The 17931-nt window shown below is 47.9% G+C and overlaps 1 protein-coding gene across 3 annotated transcripts in view; it reads right to left on the bottom strand.

Moving 5' to 3' along the window:
- Positions 1–17931, bottom strand: part of KCNJ16 (potassium inwardly rectifying channel subfamily J member 16) — a 63171-nt gene that overhangs the window by 36859 nt on the left and 8381 nt on the right. The window contains exon 1 of one of the 3 annotated variants that reach the window (XM_044299028.1): positions 5758–5777. The exons of the other annotated variants lie outside the window; for them this stretch is intronic. The gene's annotated coding sequence lies outside the window, so the exon portion shown is untranslated. Of the gene's footprint in view, positions 1–5757; positions 5778–17931 lie in introns of those variants that run through there. 3 annotated transcript variants of the gene reach the window in all.

The following is a 17931-nucleotide window of genomic DNA, read 5'->3' as shown; positions in this document are numbered from 1 at the left end:
ACAGTACAGCACAGAATACTTCCCCAGCAGAACCAGATCCCACAGTACAACACAGAATACTGCCCCAGCAGAACCAGATACCACAGTGCAGCACAGAATACTGCCCCAGCAGAACCAGATCCCACAGTGCAGCACAGAATACTGCCCCAGCAGAACCAGATCCCACAGTACAGCACAGAATACTGCCCCAGCAGAACCAGATCCCACAGTACAACACAGAATACTGCCCCAGCAGAACCAGACACCACAGTGCAGCACAGAATACTGCCCCAGCAGAACCATATACCACAGTGCAGCACAGAATACTGCCCCAGCAGAACCAGATCCCACAGTACAACACAGAATACTGCACCAGCAGAACCAGATACCACAGTGCAGCACAGAATACCGCCCCAGCAGAACCAGATCCCACAGTACAACACAGAATACTGCCCCAGCAGAACCAGATACCACAGTACAGCACAGAATACTGCCCCAGCAGAACTAGATACCTCAGTACAACACAGAATACTGCCCCAGCAGAACCAGATCCCACAGTACAGCACAGAATACTGCCCCAGCAGAACCAGATCCCACAGTACAGCACAGAATACTGCCCCAGCAGAACCAGATCCCACAGTGCAGCACAGAATACTGCCCCAGCAGAACCAGATCCCACAGTACAGCACAGAATACTGCCCCAGCAGAACCAGATCCCACAGTACAACACAGAATACTGCCCCAGCAGAACCAGATACCACAGTACAGCACAGAATACTGCCCCAGCAGAACCAGATACCACAGTGCAGCACAGAATACTGCACCAGCAGAACCAGATACCACAGTGCAGCACAGAATACCGCCCCAGCAGAACCAGATACCACAGTGCAGCACAGAATACTGCCCCAGCAGAACCAGATACCACAGTGCAGCACAGAATACTGCCCCAGCAGAACCAGATACCACAGTACAGCACAGAATACTGCCCCAGCAGAGCCAAATACCACAGTACAGCACAGAATACTGCCCCAGCAGAACCAGATACCACAGTGCAGCACAGAATACAGCCCTAGCAGAACCAGATCCCACAGTACAGCACAGAATACTGCACCAGCAGAACTAGATCCCACAGTACAGCACAGAATACTGCACCAGCAGAACCAGATCCCACAGTACAGCACAGAATACTGCCCCAGCAGAACCAGATACCACAGTACAGCACAGAATACTGCCCCAGCAGAACCAGATCCCGCAGTACAGCACAGAATACTGCCCCAGCAGAACCAGATACCACAGTGCAGCACAGAATACTGCCCCAGCAGAACCAGATACCACAGTGCAGCACAGAATACTGCCCCAGCAGAACCAGATCCCACAGTGCAGCACAGAATACACCCTTGCAGAACAAAATACCACAGTGCAGCTCAGAATACTTCCCCAGCAGAACCAAATACCACAGTGCAGCACAGAATACTGCCCCAGCAGAACTAGATACCACAGTGCAGCACTGAATACTGCCCCAGCAGAACCAGATCCCACAGTACAGCTCAGAATACTGCCCCAGCAGAACCAGATCCCACAGTACAGCACAGAATACTGCCCCAGCAGAACCAGATCCCACAGTACAACACAGAATACTTCCCCAGCAGAACCAGATCCCACAGTACAGCACAGAATACTGCCCCAGCAGAACCAGATCCCACAGTACAGCACAGAATTCTGCCCCAGCAGAACCAGATCCCACAGTACAACACAGAATACTGCCCCAGCAGAACCAGATACCACAGTGCAGCACACAATACTGCCCCAGCAGAACCAGATCCCACAGTACAGCACAGAATACTTACCCAGCAGAACCAGATCCCACAGTACAGCACAGAATACTGCCCCAGCAGAACCAGATCCCACAGTACAACACAGAATACTGCCCCAGCAGAACCAGATCCCACAGTACAGCACAGAATACTGCCCCAGCAGAACCAGATCCCACAGTACAGCACAGAATACTGCCCCAGCAGAACCAGATCCCACAGTACAACACAGAATACTTCCCCAGCAGAACCAGATCCCACAGTACAGCACAAAATACTGCCCCAGCAGAACCAGATCCCACAGTACAGCACAGAATTCTGCCCCAGCAGAACCAGATCCCACAGTACAACACAGAATACTGCCCCAGCAGAACCAGATACCACAGTGCAGCACACAATACTGCCCCAGCAGAACCAGATCCCACAGTACAGCACAGAATACTTACCCAGCAGAACCAGATCCCACAGTACAGCACAGAATACTGCCCCAGCAGAACCAGATCCCACAGTACAACACAGAATACTGCCCCAGCAGAACCAGATACCACAGTGCAGCACAGAATACTGCCCCAGCAGAACCAGATCCCACAGTACAACACAGAATACTGCCCCAGCAGAACCAGATCCCACAGTACAGCACAGAATACTGCCCCAGCAGAACCAGATCCCACAGTACAGCACAGAATACTGCCCCAGCAGAACCAGATCCCACAGTACAGCACAGAATACTGCCCCAGCAGAACCAGATCCCACAGTACAGCACAGAATACTGCCCCAGCAGAACCAGATCCCACAGTACAACACAGAATACTGCCCCAGCAGAACCAGATACCACAGTACAGCACAGAATACTGCCCCAGCAGAACCAGATACCACAGTGCAGCACAGAATACTGCACCAGCAGAACCAGATACCACAGTACAGCACAGAATACCGCCCCAGCAGTACCAGATACCACAGTGCAGCACAGAATACCGCCCCAGCAGAACCAGATAACACAGTACAGCACAGAATACTGCCCCAGCAGAACCAGATACCACAGTACAGCACAGAATACTGCCCCAGCAGAGCCAAATACCACAGTACAGCACAGAATACTGCCCCAGCAGAACCAGATACCACAGTGCAGCACAGAATACAGCCCTAGCAGAACCAGATCCCACAGTACAGCACAGAATACTGCACCAGCAGAACTAGATCCCACAGTACAGCACAGAATACTGCACCAACAGAACCAGATCCCACAGTACAGCACAGAATACTGCCCCAGCAGAACCAGATACCACAGTACAGCACAGAATACTGCCCCAGCAGAACCAGATCCCGCAGTACAGCACAGAATACTGCCCCAGCAGAACCAGATACCGCAGTACAGCACAGAATACTGCCCCAGCAGAACCAGATCCCACAGTACAGCACAGAATACTGCCCCAGCAGAACCGGATACCACAATACAGCACAGAATACCGCCGCGCAGCACAGTATAAGTTGTGTCACAATCCTGGCGATACAGTTGAATTCAGGAGGGACTCTGCGGCCGCTATCCAAATGTATAGGCATCTGATGCTCCTACATTAATTAATGCTGAGAGCGTCAGATCGTTATGCACCCGGCTGGTGGCCATGAGGGGGGCTTGGGCGGCCCCCTAGGAATCTGCCCACTGGAGAATTTCCCTGTGGGGTCTATGGCCGGTCCACCCCTGGTGGAGGCACTGGGGAAGCTGCCATGTTTTCTTCCAACCAGACCCCTTATATTGTAGATTATACAGAAAGGTGACAGGCGGCAGCACCGATCCCTCTGCGCAGTCACTGACATTCTTCACAGCGCAGCCGTACCAGAAATACTTATGGTGCAACCAAACAGGAAAATCCTGAGACGACATATTACATCCAGGATTTCTATAAAAACACAGCGAGGTGACAGACATTTGACTCAAGCGCACCTCTAGTCTTACTAGTCGCTGCACGCCCTTTAATCAGGATCATTCCGAGGCTTCCCTCTAATTACATAATTACAAAAGGAAGAGGAAGCACGGACCACGGGTGCTGCCCGTGACAGGGAATGCCGCCCTAAAATAATTCGCTGAATCCAATGTATTAAAAATACCATAAAATGATGTAATATTCAGTGGTGTATAACTGCAGAGCTGAGCGTCATACACCGGCAGTACAATAAAAAAGTTTTTGCTACCTAGACGCGGCCCCCCATTTATGCACCAGAATAAAGAGAGTATAACAACAGCACATGATATGGCAGATCCATGCAGTACATGGACGACCATTCGTTTAGTACTGGCCTGTGACTACTCCCTGTGATCATTTCTGATTGTCTTGGAGGTGGAGACGTCTGACTGTGTCGATCAGACAACCCCTTTAAAGACTAGCCATTTAAAACTGCAAGATGCTGCTTGCCCCTGGTAAGACAGGCTGCTGGACATTTCATGCAGAGAAGCCTTAACAGTGACCCCTGCTGGACACAAGCTGCAATGACCGGTGAAATGCAATGTCCAACTGGAACACAAAGTTAATCTTTGGGGACTTTTTTCCTTATACCCTAGGATCTGATTTATCAGCAGTTCTCAAATGTATGCATTATATATATATATCTCAGTAAGGCTACATTCACATGGGCGCACTGCCTGTTTTTAATGGCCTTATTGCATCCATATTGCGTCCGTAAATGGCCATTAAAAACGGATGAGTTGCATTGACTTTTTTTAAACATCTTAAACCTCGCAGTGCCCTCACAGTACACATAATGCCCCCTAGACATCACATGGCTCCCATAATGCCCCAGTATGAATAATGTCCCTCATAGAGCCCCCCAGTATGAATAATGGCCCCCATAGAGCCCCCAGTATGAATAATGGCCCCAATAGAGCCGCCCAGTATGAATAATGACCACCCCAGTGCCCCTAGTGTGAATAATGGTCCCATAATTCCCCCCCCTTATGAATAATGGCCCCCATAGAGCCCCCCAGTATGAATAATGGCCCCCATAGAGCCCCCCAGTATGAATAATGGCCCCCATAGAGCCCCCAGTATGAATAATGACCCCCATAGTGCCCCCAGTGTGAATAATGGTCCACATAGTGTCCCCCAGTATGAATAAAACCCCCCATAGTGACCCCCAGTGTGAATAATGACCCTATTAGTGCCCCACAGGATTATTAATGCATCCACTTGTGGCCCCCAGTATAACTAATGCTCGTATTAGTCGCCCCTAGTACTAATTATGCCCCCGTTAGCTCCCCTAATTCTGCTTGTGGTAAAAAAACTAATGACTCACCTCACGCACAGGGACAGTCGCTCCTCACTTGATGCAGAAAGACCTGCACTCCAGTGTGATGACATCACTATGCACTCCCAGTATGATGACGTCACTATGCTCTCCCAGCGTGAAGACGTCACCATGCGCTCCCAGTATGATGACGTCACCATGCACTCCAAGTATGATGACGTCACCATGCACTCCCAGTATGATGACGTCACCATGCACTCCCAACGTGAAGACGTCAGCATGCGCTCCTAGTGTGTTTAGGTCATCACGCCGGAAATGCAGGTCCTACTACATCAAGTGAGAAGCGACTGTCCCTGTGCGTGCAAGTGGATGTGGTGAGTCAATGTTTTTCATTTAAACCCCTAAAAGCCAATTTTTCATAGATAAATTATTCCAGCCAGCAAAGGAAGCAATACGGACAATCACAATACATTAGTAAGTGCCTTGTATTAACTTTCTCTACATGATAAATGCTATTTGGTGAAGTGAGACAACCACTTTAATGACTTTCAATGTAGCATAAAGGATCAGACTGGTTGGAGGAGGTTCCGCAGTGTGCAGTGATATCTGAAGCCGAGCACTGCCGCCTGTGTGTTTACAGACGACACTGACACATCCACTTGAAGAGTCAATTGTTTTGTGTTTTCTCAATTTAAGACAAGAGATAAAGAGTCCGATAAGGACTTACCTCCATAAAACCGCAAACCCCAGAGCGCCTTTCTCTGGCTCCAGCAGGCCAGCGCTGCAGCCTGCAGCAGTGATCACGGGCAGCGATACGGCGGCGTGTGAGGACGGCTAGGATTACCCTGGCAGGGCGGCAGCGTGAACTTCTGCACATAGGAGCGTCTCCTATCTCATGACCTTTGTACATTTCCGCAAGGAAACCTGCAGCACAATACTCTGGATTAGGATTATATGCACACGACCGTTCCGTTTTTTGCGGTCCACAAATTGCGGATCCGAAAAAAAACAGAAGCCGCCCGTATGCCTTCCGCAATTTGCCCATTGTAGAAATGCCTATTCTTGTCTGCAAAACGGACAGGAATAGGACAGGTTATATTTATTTTGCGGACGATGGAACAAAGCAACGGATGCGGACAGCACACGGAGTGCTGTCCGCATCTTTTGAGGCCCCATTGAAGTGAATGGGTCTGCATCCGAGCTGCAAAAAATGCGGCTCGGATGTGGACCAAAACAACGACCGTGTGCATGAGGCCTTACGGTCAGATGGGGACCCGTTATGTGCACCCTACACAAAGGGGAAGATTTACTAATCCTGTCTAATCTTCAGTCAGTATAAATGCCGGACAATGTTGCTTAACTTTACGGCATCTATTGGTTGGGTCAAAAGTTTAGCACACTCTGCTGTTTTTAACCACCTCCGGACCGCCTAACGCACGGATGCGTCCGGAAGGTGGTTGATCTATTCCTCCTGGACGCATCCGTGCGTCATCTCGCGAGAGGCGAGATTTCCTGTGAACGCGCGCACACAGGCGCGCGCGCTCACAGGAACGGAAGGTAAGCGAGTGGATCTCCAGCCTGCCAGCGGCGATCGCTCGCTGGCAGGCTGGAGATGTGATTTTTTTTAACCCCTAACAGGTATATTAGACGCTGTTTTGATAACAGCGTCTAATATACCTGCTACCTGGTCCTCTGGTGGTCCCTTTTGTTTGGATCGACCACCAGAGGACACAGGTAGGTCAGTAAAGTACCACAAAACACTACACTACACTACACCCCCCACTGTCACTTATTAACCCTTTATGAACCCCTGATCACCCCATATAGACTCCCTGATCATCCCCCTGTCATTGATCACCCCCCTGTAAGGCTCCATTCAGAGGTCTGTATGATTTTTACGGATCCACTGATACATGGATCGGATCCGCAAAACACATGCGGACGTCTGAATGGAGCCTTACAGGGGGGTGATCAATGACAGAGGGGTGATCACCCATACAGACTCCCTGATCACCTCCGTCATTGATCACCCCCCTGTAAGGCTCCATTCAGACGTCCGTATGATTTTTACGGATTCACTGATACATGGATCGGATCCGCAAAACACATGCGGGCCTCTGAATGGAGCCTTACAGGGGGGTGATCAATGACAGAGGGGTGATCACCCATATAGACTCCCTGATCACCTCCGTCATTGATCACCCTTCTGTAAGGCTCCATTCAGACGTCCGTATGATTTTTACGGATCCACTGATACATGGATCGGATCCGCAAAACACATGCGGACGTCTGAATGGAGCCTTACAGGGGGGTGATCAATGACAAGGGGGTGATCACGCATATAGACTTCCTGATCACTTCCCTGTCATTGATCACCCCCCTGTCATTGATCACCCCCCTGTAAGGCTCCATTCAGACGTCCGTATGATTTTTACAGATCCACTGATACATGGATCGGATCCGCAAAACACATGCGGACATCTGAATGGAGCCTTACATGGGGGTTGTTAAATGACAAGGGGGTGATCACGCATATAGACTTCCTGATCACTTCCCTGTCATTGATCACCCCCCTGTCATTGATCACCCCCCTGTAAGGCTCCATTCAGACGTCCGCATGTGTTTTGCGGATACGATCCATGTATCAGTGGATCCGTAAAAATCATTTGGACGTCTGAATGGAGCCTTACAGGGGGGTGATCAGGGAGTCTATATGGGTGATCACCCCTCTGTCATTGATCACCCCCCTGTAAGGCTCCATTCAGAGGTCCGCATGTGTTTTGCGGATCCGATCCATGTATCAGTGGATCCGTAAAAATCATACGGACGTCTGAATGGAGCCCTACAGGGGGGTGATCAGGGAGTCTTTATGGGTGATCACCCCTCTGTCATTGTAAGGCTCCATTGTAAGGCTCCATTCAGAGGTCCGCATGTGTTTTGCGGATCCGATCCATGTATCAGTGGATCCGTAAAAATCATACGGACGTCTGAATGGAGCCTTACAGGGGGGTGATCAATGACAGGGGGGGTGATCAATGACAGGGAAGTGATCAGGAAGTCTATATGCGTGATCACCCCCTTGTCATTGATCACCCCCCTGTAAGGCTCCATTCAGAGGTCCGCATGTGTTTTGCGGATCCGATCCATGTATCCGTGGATCCGTAAAAAAATCATACGGACGTCTGAATGGAGCCTTACAGAGGGGTGATCAATGACAGGGGGGTGATCAGGGAGTCTATATGGGTGATCACCCCCCTGTCATTGATCACCCCCCTGTCATTGATCACCCCCCCCCTGTAAGGATCCATTCAGACATTTTTTTGGCCCAAGTTAGCGGAAATTGTTTTATTTTATTTTTTTATTTTTTCTTACTAAGTCTCATATTCCACTAACTTGTGTCAAAAAATAAAATCTCACATGAACTCACCATACCCCTCACGGAATCCAAATGCGTAACATTTTTTAGACATTTATATTCCAGACTTCTTCTCAAGCTTTAGGGCCCCTAAAATGCCAGGGCAGTATAAATACCCCACATGTGACCCCATTTCGGAAAGAAGACACCCCAAGGTATTCCGTGATGGGCATATTGAGTCCATGAAAGATTGAAATTTTTGTCCCAAGTTAGCGGAAAGGGAGACTTTGTGAGAAAATACCAAAAAAATCCATTTCCGCTAACTTGTGCCAAAAAAAATAAAATTCTAGGAACTCGCCATGCCCCTCACGGAATACCTTGGGGTGTCTTCTTTCCAAAATGGGGTCACATGTGGGGTATTTATACTGCCCTGGCATTTTAGGGGCCCAAAAGCGTGAGAAGAAGTCTGGGATCCAAATGTCTAAAAATGCCCTCCTAAAAGGAATTTGGGCCGCTTTGCGCATCTAGGCTGCAAAAAAGTGTCACACATGTGGTATCGCCGTACTTAGGAGAAGTTGGGGAATGTGTTTTGGGGTGTCATTATACATATACCCATGCTAGGTGAGATAAATATCTTGGTCAAATGTCAACTTTGTATAAAAAAATGGGAAAAGTTGTCTTTTGCCAAGATATTTCTCTCACCCAGCATGGGTATATGTAAAATGACACCCCAAAATACATTCCCCAACTTCTCCTGAGTACGGCGATACCACATGTGTGACACTTTTTTGCCGCCTAGGTGGGTAAAGGGGCACACATTCCAAAGAGCACCTTTAGGATTTCACAGGTCATTTTTTTACACATTTTGATTTCAAACTACTTTGCACACATTAGGGCCCCTAGAATGCCAGGGCAGTATAACTACCCCACAAGTGACCCCATTTTGGAAAGAAGACACCCCAAGGTATTCCGTGAGGGGCATGGCGAGTTCCTAGAATTATTTATCTTTTGTCACAAATTAGCGGAAAATGATGATTTTCTTTTTTTTGATTTTTTTTTTCTAACAAAGTCTCATATTCCACTAACTTGTGACAAAAAAATTAAAAATTCCAATAACTCGCCATGCCCCTCAAGGAATACCTTGGGGTGTCTTCTTTCCAAAATGGGGTCACTTGTGGGGTAGTTATACTGCCCTGGCATTTTAGGGGCCCGAAAGCGTGAGAAGAAGTCTGGGATACAAATGTCTAAAAATGTCCCCCTTAAAGGAATTTGGGCCCCTTTGCGCATCTAGGCTGCAAAAAAGTGTCACACATCTGGTATCGCCGTACTTAGGAGAAGTTGGGGAATGTGTTTTGGGGTGTCATTTTACATATACCCATGCTGGGTGAGATAAATATCTTGGTCAAATGCCAACTTTGTATAAAAAAATTGGAAAAGTTGTCTTTTGCCAAGATATTTCTCTCACCCAGCATGGGTATATGTAAAATTACACCCCAAAACACATTCCCCAACTTCTCCTGAGTACGGCGATACCAGATGTGTGACACTTTTTTGCAGCCAAGGTGGGCAAAGGGCCACATATTCCAAAGTGCACCTTTCGCATTTCGCAGGCCAATTTTTTACACATTTTGATTGCAAAGTACTTCTCACACATTTGGGCCCCTAAATTGCCAGGGCAGTATAACTACCCCACAAGTGACCCCATTTTGGAAAGAAGACACCCCAAGGTATTCCGTGAGGGGCATGGCGAGTTCCTAGAATTTTCTATTTTTTGTCGCAAGTTAGTGGAATATGAGACTTTGTAAGAAAAAAAAGAAAAAATCATCATTTTCCGCTAACTTGTGACAAAAAATAAAAAGTTCTATGAACTCACTATGCCCATCAGCGAATACCTTAGGGTGTCTACTTTCCGAAATGGGGTCATTTGTGGGGGTTTTCTACTGTCTGGGCATTGTAGAACCTCAGGAAACATGACAGGTGCTCAGAAAGTCAGAGCTGCTTCAAAAAGCGGAAATTCACATTTTTGTACCATAGTTTGTAAACGCTATAACTTTTACCCAAACCATTTTTTTTTGCCCAAACATTTTTTTTTTTATCAAAGACATGTAGAACAATAAATTTAGCGAAAAATTTATATATGGATGTAGTATTTCTTTTGCAAAATTTTACAGCTGAAAGTGAAAAATGTCATTTTTTTGCAAAAAAATCGTTAAATTTTGATTAATAACAAAAAAAGTAAAAATGTCAGCAGCAATTAAATACCACCAAATGAAAGCTCTATTAGTGAGAAGAAAAGGAGGTAAAATTCATTTGGGTGGTAAGTTGCATGACCGAGCAATAAACGGTGAAAGTAGTGTAGTGCAGAAGTGTAAAAAGTGGCCTGGTCATTAAGGGGGTTTTAGCTAGCGGGGTTAAAGTCGTTAAGGCACACCCCATTCTGCAAAGTTATGCCCCCTTTCCTGCCAAGTCACCAGGGGCGGACTGGGCCCACCTACAAAATGAGGCCACTTTTAGTTTTTTTCCAGGATCACTCTATATCCTGGAAAAAAACTAAAAGTGGCCTCATGTTGTAGGTGGGCCCATACTAACAGAAGGCAACACAAGTAGGCAAGATAAGTAGGTGGGGCCAACAATACCACAGTGCAGCACAGAATACTGCCCCAGCAGAACCAGATACCACAGTGTAGCACAGAATACTGCCTCAGCAGAACCAGATACCACAGTGCAGCACAGAATACTGCCCCAGCAGAACCAGATACCACAGTGTAGTACAGAATACTGCCTCAGCAGAACCAGATACCACAGTGCAGCACAGAATACTGCCCCAGCAGAACCAGATACCACAGTATAGCACAGAATACTGCCTCAGCAGAACCAGATCCCACAGTGCAGCACAGAATACTGCCCCAGCAGAACCAGATACCACAGTGCAGCACAGAATACTGCCCCAGCAGAACCAGATACCACAGTGCAGCACAGAATACTGCCCCAGCAGAACCAGATACCACAGTGCAGCACAGAATACTGCCCCAGCAGAACCAGATACCACAGTGCAGCACAGAATACTTCCCCAGCAGAACCAGATACCACAGTGCAGCACAGAATACTGCCCCAGCAGAACCAGATACCACAGTGCAGTACAGAATACTGCCTCACCAGAACCAGATACCACAGTGCAGCACAGAATACTGCCCCAGCAGAACCAAATACCACAGTGCAGCACAGAATACTGCCTCACCAGAACCAAATACCACAGTGCAGCACAGAATACTGCCTCACCAGAACCAAATACCACAGTGCAGCACAGAATACTGCCTCACCAGAACCAGATACCACAGTGCAGCACAGAATACCGCCCCAGCAGAACCAGATACCACAGTGCAGCACAGAATACTGCCCCAGCAGAACCAGATCCCACAGTGCAGCACAGAATACTGCCCCAGCAGAACCAGATACCACAGTGCAGCACAGAATACTGCCCCAGCAGAACCAGATACCACAGTGCAGCACAGAATACCGCCCCAGCAGAACCAAATACCACAGTGCAGCACAGAATACCGCCCCAGCAGAAGCAGATACCACAGTGCAGCACAGAATACTGCCCCAGTAGAACCAGATACCACAGTGCAGCACAGAATACAGCCCCAGCAGAACCAAATACCACAGTGCGGCACAGAATACTGCATCAGCAGAACCAGATACCACAGTGCAGCACAGAATGCTGCCCCAGCAGAACCAGATACCACAGTGCAGCACAGAATGCTGCCCCAGCAGAACCAGATACCACAGTGCAGCACAGAATACTGCCCCAGAGGAACCAGATACCACAGTGCAGCACAGAATACTGCCCCAGCAGAACCAAATACCACAGTGCAGCACAGAATACCGCCCCAGCAGAACCAAATACCACAGTGCAGCACAGAATACTGCTTTAGCAGAACCAGATACCACAGTGCAGCACAGAATACTGCCCCAGCAGAACCAGATACCACAGTGCAGCACAGAATGCTGCCCCAGCAGAACCAAATACCACAGTGCAGCACAGAATACTGCTTTAGCAGAACCAGATACCACAGTGCAGCACAGAATACTGCCCCAGCAGAACCAAATACCACAGTGCAGCACAGAATACTGCCCCAGCAGAACCAGATACCACAGTGCAGCTCAGAATACTACTTGAGCAGAACTGATACCAGCTAAAGTATTCAACTGATTGGACGGCAATACAGTTGAATTAAGAAAGGCACCTGAAGCGGCCCGCAATAATGCTAAGTGCATCTGACTGCTATGTTCCCGTCTGGCGGCAATAAAGAGGGCTGGGGTGGCCCCCCTGTAGGGTCTATGGCCAGTCTGCACCTGCAAGTCACACTTCCTCTTCGATCCAGGAGCAAAAATTGTCTAAAAAAACACTCACAGTAGTAGAATTCTGGTGCATTTTGACTTGTAAATCTGCCCAAAAGATTTTGAAAAACTTTAACCCGATAACCAACAATTTTTCCAGTTTTAGCCTCTCCATGTTTAAGAAGCCATACATTTTTTCACTCCATCACCCATTACACCGGGAGCCACCACATTTGCTTGCTGCACTAGGCAAATGGCGTGCATGCCATAGGGATTTTTCCTCTTCTTTCCTAAAAATAGCAGTGCTCCTGATGAAATGTGGCGTGATAGCCACACAGAAACACTTTGAGCGCACACTTTGGGGGGGCACAGGGCTTTACCAGCATATGGACACTCACCGGTCTCACTCTTCACTGGCATACATCACTGCATATGAGTGTTAACCGCATTCCCCTACACAATTTTGGGAGTACTATACTCTGCAGTGATTGATTTTATTAAGGTGTTGTGAATACGTGGGGCTGTCTGGTGAATTTTGAGTATTACCACCACAAGCACTATATTCACAGTGAAACATCCGAAGTCGATTCGCATAAAACTTTGTTTCAATACTGTACTGAGGGCGAGCGCTCCGTACAGTATTAGAATGCATTGGCTCCGATAATTCGAAGTAATTACTTTGCGTAATAACTTCATAAATAGATTTCTACTGTAAAAAACTATTTCCCGAACTCGTGTTCGGTTCCAAGTGGTAACTTTGGCTCATTGCAGCCAATACATTCTAATACTGTACGGAGCGCTCGCTCGGTACAGTATTGAAACAAAATTTTAGGCAAATCGACTTTGTTTCACTCATCCCTATCCGCAATATACGGGCACCGCTTCACGGATGTGGACCCATTCACCTGAATGAGTCTGCAATCTGGAAGGTCGATGCAAAACGGAAGCACGGTTTCTGTTTGTGCCTGAGTGCCGCAAAAATGGATCCTGCATCCAGATACGGCGGTCCTACGGTAGGGCCCGGCTAGCACATGCTCGTGTGCATGAGCCCTAACTAGGCAGATTTCTGGCAAAGCTAGGGGACAACTTCCAGCTTTATGGAGGATCATGCTAGTTGTCACAATAGTTTTGCCAGAAGCTATGCCTAGAAAAAAGTATGAATACAAGTCCTGACGACCTGGCAGAGCAAGACGGATCAGATTTTTGTCTGAATCTTGAGTAATATTCTTTGTGTTTCCTCATGTGTCATTTGTATTGTTTTTCACGATAGTGAACCTAACCTCCGCTGCCGTTTCTTTATTAAAACCACTACTTTAATTTCATGTTTCGGATTCAATAGCTAAAGGAGGCTTTTACAACATCAGCAGCGATTCCCCCAGATCCCTCCATGCACATGCATACTTGGCTCGACCGAGCATGCATGTGTTATCAATGGGGGAGAGAGTAGCTTCCAGACACCTCCTGCGGCAGATTATCTCCCTAGAGGAAACAAAAAGGATTCAGCATCGAAATTCAGCATGCCTGATCCTTCTTTCACCAGTGAAGAGTGGGGAGGCCACAAGGTTGTCAGCCAGTCCCACGGAAATCAGCAGATTTGACCAACTTTGCTCTTACATATAGGGACACCTCAAAAAAGTTGGCCTACACAGCATCAGTATCCACAGGATAGGTGAGAAATGTAGGACCGACCACTGGAGGGTCCAACTACTATGACCACAGCAAGAATAGGGGCCCCTACGTCCAATGAGCAAAAGGCGCGGTAGTACACACACGTGACCGCTGCGCTATTCACTTCTGTGGGACTGATACATGTTGAATGGACAATCCTGCATCACTCGATTCATACAGTAGCCTCAGGGACCCCCATTCTCATGATAGGCGGGGGTCCTTGCAGTCGGAGAAAATACATTTAGGGGCACATTTTTTTGAAGACTGACGTTTTAACCGTTGCGCCGCTATTTTAACCACTGCCCCGGCATTTTAATGGTTGCGCTGCTATCTGCTCCTGAAATACACCTAATGTACGCATATTTCAGCATAGTAAATGACCCCCTTATTGTCTATACCAGTAAATACTGTATAAGTGATAAATGTTGTTTATGGGTGACACATGTGTCACATGCCACAATAACCTGGTCGTAAAGTCATTTGGAAACCTTGTAAAACTTAGACAAAGAGACAAACGGTCAAAGTTACCAACAGCAAAGCGATTATCATGACAAGCTTGACTTGTCTGATTTAGTAGAGTTTATTATTTGGTATATTACTACTGTGATACAGTATCTAAAGAATATCGCCATATAGTGAGGAAGAAGAGATGCTAGGCTTCGTTCGGGTGGAGGATCATGTCATCAGCGCATGCACAGTGCTGGAAAATCAGAGGCACTGCGCATGAGGCAATAGTGTAGACCAGGACACAGGAGTGAGATTACAGGACCTGTCAATCACAGGGACAAGGGGAGTGGCTGTAGGTGGAGCAGAGGGGATTGGGCTCGCCCCTCAGTGCACCGAAAACCTCATTTAGATATCACAATGGTGCAACAGAGGCACATAAATACGGTATTGTTTTACTCATCAGGATCAACCCTGACGAGCAGTATGCCTGCTGACAAATGCTCTTTAAAGGGGTTGAACCACAAAACATATTTTACATTTTACAATTTTGTAATCTCCTTAGGGAGAGAGCGCCTTAATCAGCATGAGGAGACTTATAGGCCATACACGGAATTCTGGGAGGGAAGGGATTAGTGATGTCCGGATCATGAACGAATCGTTCTTTTGAACCGATTCAGTTCACTGATCCGGAAGAGTCGGTTCCTCTGACTGAGCCGATCCGATATGAAACGGCTCAGTCAGATCTGCATAGAGGCAGCAGTAGCAGTGTAATAGCCCCGCCCTCCAACCAATCAGAGGCAGCCAGTGGACGCTAGCCCCGCCCCCTCCCCGCCCTCCAACCAATCAGAGGCCGCAGCACTGACTCCCAGCACAGTGGGAGTCGCAGGGACTCAGAGAATCGTCTGAGTCTATTAGTTAAAAGAATCGAATGAGTCAGAGACTCATTTGATTCTTTTGAGTTAAAAGAACTGTGAGTCACCGAGTCCCTGCTCTGCGGCTCCCTGTAAGTCTGTCCGTCCGGGGGGAAGGGGGGGGCATTAATCTAGCATGTAGCAGAGCAGGAAGTCTGGTAGGGACCCGGTGACATGATTCTATTAACTAAAACTCTCAGACAATTATCTGAGTCCCTGCAACAACTATAAGCACTACATCACAGTCTGCTCACTGCAGCAGAGCTGTGTTTGCCAGGAGCCTCCTGACCTTCGGTTCACTTGAGAGCCGACTCAGCAAGTGAACCGAAGATTCGATGAGCTGAGCATGCGCATTGATCTTCAGTTCACTTGCCTCTGCCGGCTCATGAAGTGAACCGAAGATCCGATTCATGAATCGGTTCATTTGAATGAGCTGATTCAAATGAACCGATTCAGCTGAAAGATCCGAACTTCCCATCACTAGAAGGGATGCAAATGAGCTCATAACAAGCTCTGCCTCTAATGTCACCAGATGTAAGGCAGCTATCCTATAAGTCAGTGTTCAGCTCTTAAAATAAGCCATGAGACATGACTTGGCTATTAAATAAGCCAGCGCCCCATCTGTAGACAGCTGTTTCGGGGTGATTGCCCCTCATCAGTGCAGAGCAGAGAGTACTGGCTTAACTGGGTGAGAGGCCTTTGTCCAGGTCAGGGGGCAACTAACTCTCCTTAGGGAGAGAGCACCTTAAGGAGACTTATAGGCGATACATGCTCCAGTTAAGCCAGTAATCTCTGCTCTGCACTGATGAGGGGCAATCACCCCGAAACAACTGTCTGCAGATGAGTTGCTGGCTTATTTAATATCCAAGTCATGTCTCAATGCTTAGTTAAGGAGCTGAACATTGACTTATAGGATAGCTGCCTTACATCTGGTGGCATTAGAGGCAGAGCTTGTTAAGAGCTCATTTGCATCCCTTCTCTCCCACAATTTTGTAATTGCATGTATCTAAAAACGTAGTATAGCGCCACCTGCTGTTTGCCCTTTTTCTAAATTCTCTGTCCAGCTCACTAAATTCGATTTATTATACTCACTTATATATTTATTGATGTATATGCTCAGTTCCATCTTTCAGCTGCCACCAGCTGCAGCAGAAAGGACAAGCCCCTGAGAAAGTGCATGCCCGCTGAGCTGCCAGCTTGAAATAAATCTAGCAGAGCCATTGCAGCAATGAATAAAGACATTTCTGGATCCATGTGAAGTACGGGGCTGGTTCTAGCTGTTTTAGAAAGAGGCTGTCATGTCCTCGATGATTTCTGCTTAAAAATTTTTATATTACTTATGGGATAACCCGTTTAGCGCAATGATCCGGAATGAGCATCCGTACAAGTGTTTACCGCCCCTTTTAGGACTCTTTCACACTTGCGTTGTCCGGATCCGGCGTGTACTCCACTTGCCGGAATTACACGCCGGATCCGGAAAAACGCAAGTGTACTGAAAGCATTTGAAGATGGATCCGTCTTCAAAATGCTTTCAGTGTTACTATGGCAGCCAGGATGCTATTAAAGTCCTGGTTGCCATAGTAGGAGCGGGGAGCGGGGAGCAGCATACTTACCGTCCGTGCGGCTCCCGGGGCGCTCCAGAATGACGTCAGAGCGCCCCATGCGCATGGATCATGTGATCCATGCGCTTGGGGCGCCCTGACGTCACTCTGGAGCGCCCCGGGAGCCGCACGGATGGTAAGTATGCTGCTCCCCGCTCCCCACTACACTTTACCATGGCTGCCAGGACTTTAGCGTCCCGGCAGCCATGGTAACCATTGAGAAAAAGCTAAACGTCGCATCCGGCAATGCGCCGAAACGACGTTTAGCTTTAGGCCGGATCCGGATCAATGCCTTTCAATGGGCATTCATTCCGGATCCGGCCTTGCGGCAAGTGTTCCGGATTTTTGGCCGGAGCAAAAAGCGCAGCATGCTGCGCTATTTGCTGCGGCCAAAAAACGTTCCGTTCCGGAACGGAAGACATCCTGATGCATCCTGAAGGACGGACTGTCCATTCAGAATGCATTAGGATAATCCTGATCAGTATTCTTCCGGCATAGAGCCCCCACGACGGAACTCTATGCCGGAAGACAATAACGCAGATGTGAAAAAGCCCTAACACAGGCTGCTGATTGAAGCT

Source organism: Bufo gargarizans, chromosome 6 (genome assembly GCF_014858855.1).
Source record: "Bufo gargarizans isolate SCDJY-AF-19 chromosome 6, ASM1485885v1, whole genome shotgun sequence".
Taxonomy (NCBI): domain Eukaryota; kingdom Metazoa; phylum Chordata; class Amphibia; order Anura; family Bufonidae; genus Bufo; species Bufo gargarizans.
The sequence above is the reverse complement of the archived record's forward strand: the minus strand, read 5'-3'. Positions and strand labels throughout refer to the sequence as shown.